The following is a 3,852-nucleotide window of genomic DNA, read 5'->3' as shown; positions in this document are numbered from 1 at the left end:
GCCAGTTTCCATCACTGGACAATTCAAGAGCTGCTCAGCACATGAGGGGACCCTGCCCRAGTTTCCCTTTGCCCTGTCCTGCAGTGCCTGGGGCCCTCTCAGTGCGCTCTCAGGCTTTTCCCGGTGCCGCCGGGCACAGTGTGCACCTGTACGGCGTCTGACAGAGACCCCAGATCTGCCGCCTCCCATCCCTGCAAGGTCCCCACAGATGAGCTGCAGGGTCCCTAACCCAGATGTGCAGGGAACTGCACTGCAATAGAAAAGCCTCTGGGCAAGCCTTGGGTCTCGCTTTCAGAGCTGCTCTATGGACAGGCAATAAATCAGGTCTTCAGGGCAGTCTCAGGGCACCTCTCACAGCCTCTCTCCCACCCTGTGGTTCCCTTTCCACAGGCCATACTTAAGTGGACTTAAGGTGAAACGCTTACGGTGTTTCACTTAAGGTGAAACAGAGTGTAACCCAAGTTTTTAAGGCAAATTAACAGCACCGTTGCTGCACATAAAGCTGCATTTCCTTCTGTAATATTATTTTTTCCCCATCTAACTAGGTCTTCAATTTCTCATTCCCTCCTGCCCCCGAACAGACACAAGTCCTTGCTATAGCACACGTGAAAACCTAGTCAGCCTGGCTGCACTGCAGCAAAACCACTCACCTTTGTCAGAGTCCCCCCACCAGAATACTCAGATCTTCGTGTGCCTTAGCCAAGGTCCACTCACCCGCAGAGGGCACTACTCGTAAACGTAACTGAACAAATGCATTTCCACTTTGTGTCACGTCAACACTCAATTAGAAGGCTGCAGTTTCCAAGAGCAAATCCACTTGCTTCCTGCATATTATTACTGTCATCGCTAAGAAGAACGGGAGCAGTGGTCTGCTGATGTACAAAAGAATGCATTTTTAAGCCACATACTGTGCATTTCTACACATGCTGAGATGTCAAGCAAGGCTTCCCACTATGTATCACAGTGCAATGCTGCTAGTCCCCATGAGCTGAAGTACATCTATTCAGAGACATAAGAAAACAGAATCATACCTAAAAGGATATTTCAATGTGTAACTCTGGACATCATTTTGTCTTGGGCAAGGATGAGAAGAGACATGTGCTCCCTCTGCCCACAACACATGGGCCATAGGCATCCCTTGTAACACCCTCTTAAATATTAAAGCCAAGTTTCCAGTCAGTCCCTTTACTCCAGCAAGTGGGCTATTTTTCTGTGGTTTCCAATTCAGGGATAGGCTTTAGATGGCAGAGACGCTGACCTCACTGATGGGAATTTTACTACTGGACTTCCTTGGGGTCAAGATTTCTCCTTGTATTTTTAAGAAAGGATCCAGATCTTGTTTGCGCATGTAAAAGTAGGCTCAGCAAACAGAGTTAAATGCAGATTTACACAAACACCTACCTTAAATAGTAAAAGATTAGAAGACTACAGCATTCTTACCCACCTACTTCATTTTAAATGATGCAAAAATCCGGGACGTGCAGTATATGCATGCAAAACAGAGATGCCAGAAAGGGAGAAAAAATATCTGCCTACCTTGTATCCCACATTTGCGTTGCCTCCATTGCTTGGCATGCTCCAAGTGGACATGTAGGAATGTACTCAAGCAGAGCGGGGGAAAAGCTTGCAGGACAGTAAAGGAAAGTACTTTTGCCTCCAAGTCCACTGAGGAAATTGCTGAGCTGTTGCTTCTTTAAATACCAGCCCCACAGGATTTTTTTCCATGGAGTTACTGCCCCTTCATTTCCCTTGGTATATCTGAACTAAGCTGAAATGAAGCTTTACTCTCCATTCTGTGTCCCCTCCCAAGTGCGCCTCAACTTCCAGGTTAGTTTTTATGCAGCCAAACAAGCTTAAAAATAGCAGCTGGAATTTCCTCTCAGTTCAAGGAGTGGAGGGTTGTTTTTTGTTTTGGTTTTTTTTTTGTATATATAGAAACACTTTGCCAATCCACCACAATCTACCTTTTTCATGCTGTATGATGGTTCCGTATTTCTTTTTCTCTTATAAACCATCAAGATTGTTTACACCTTGAGAATCTCTCCAGGATCCCCATTTCCTCAGCTTTTTACAGCACAAAGAACCCAGAGAGTGATTAGAAACTAATAACATGTTGGTAATCACAATCATGTACTTTAATCACTGAAGTACACCCTCAAATTACAGTATTCCAATTAGAGATGAGTAATGCAAGGCCAATACTTGAGTTCCCAACATCATGTATTCATAACCTGAATTTCTACTTTGGCTCTAGAGTTATTTATACCTGTGCAAAGCAGGTGCAAGCTGCTATGAAATGAGGAATCTCTTCTGACTAGTAGTGGCTGTTTGCACTCTTCCTGTAAAGCAAAACTTTCTCCCACTGAGAAGTGGGGGCACAAAGACTCAGTACAATGAATCTAGAAAGGTAGTTCAGACCTAATGGTCTTTTTTCAAAGGAGCGTTTTAAAGAGATTTTGCGTTAGCTTTGCAATACTGCCATGGTTGTCTAGGTAAGCTGCCTAGTGTAAAGTAACGCAGTACTGCAACGATTTTAGATCATTTACTTTTTTTTTTTTGCAGCTTTAAGACTAATACAGTTAGCAAGTTTCCCTGCAATGCCACATTTTGAAAGGCCATTTCAATTTTAATTCATGTAACAGATCATGTTAAACCCACAAGAACAGTTTTCATTGAAGCCCAGGGTTCGTGTTTTCAGTCAGAGTCACAGGCTGAGAACAGGGTATGACAGGGAATAAAAATTTGCTCACGAGTCCTGACTAATTCATCACATTGCAGAGGCTGAAACCTACAACAGAATTGGAAGCCACTAGAGTTAAGCAACTTTCGTGTACATGAACTGCCACCAAAAAAAAAAAAAAAAAAGCATTGATAAAATCTGGCCTTTCTTGAGCCTTCACAGGCCCTGAAGGGGGAGACCTCAGGGCCCAGAGCACCAAACGTAAAGGTGGAGGGGGATGGAAAAACAGGGCTAAGGAGGGGAAAGAAAGGCTAACTTCTGCCCAGGGAGACCAGCCCCACCAGGCAAACACGAGGCTTGTGCAGCCCCCCTTCCCCTCCCTACCTGGGCTCTCACCCCGTGGGCGACCGACCTCAGAGGTTTGGGCAAAGCTCCTGCGACATCCACACGGGTGCGTTGCAAATTGCGCGCTCCAGCTAACAGAGGAGCCGGAGGGAATTTCGCAAAACTTCGTCTCCTTTCTCCCTCAAGGAATGGCAGCGATTTCATCCAGCCCTGGGGGATTAGCTTTCGCGAGCCACAGGGCTGTCACAGCACATCTTTAAATAAAATGTCCCTAAGATGCAACACAGGACACTACTATGAGACAAGGATAAGTAAGGAGGGGCCAAGTCGAGGACAGTTCCTGCTTCCACTAAAATAAACAGGGGTTTTCCTGTCTCCATTTCAACAGGAGCAGGATCTGAAGCATATCTAGTCTGTAAAATCTGACAGAGCTGAATAGCTCCCTTCACATGTATGAGTGATTTTCTCATGAGACACAGGCTCATTTATCCATTTTCATGTTTGACTTTCATTAATAATGCCATGCAGTGACACAAAGCAATTTGTTTATTCAGATCCATCTTTTAATACCATTTTGCCTTCAAAATAAATTACCAAATAAACTCTTCCATGAAATACACTCTGAAACATGAGGTGGTCACAGGACAAAATCTTTCCACCAGAAAATAAGAAAATCAAACATTTTTTAAAACTTGTTTTGGTTTCACTGACTTGTTTCCTTCCCAACATAGAGACTCTCCAAAATTTTAATCCAACACAGAAATCAGAATGCAATAAACAGCAGATTCTTTGCTCACTCACACTTCAGTTCAATGACCAAAAAAAAA

This window comes from Apteryx rowi, unplaced genomic scaffold (assembly GCF_003343035.1).
Source record: "Apteryx rowi isolate R43461 unplaced genomic scaffold, aptRow1 scaffold_159, whole genome shotgun sequence".
Lineage (NCBI taxonomy): Eukaryota > Metazoa > Chordata > Aves > Apterygiformes > Apterygidae > Apteryx > Apteryx rowi.
This window is presented reverse-complemented; position numbering follows the sequence as displayed.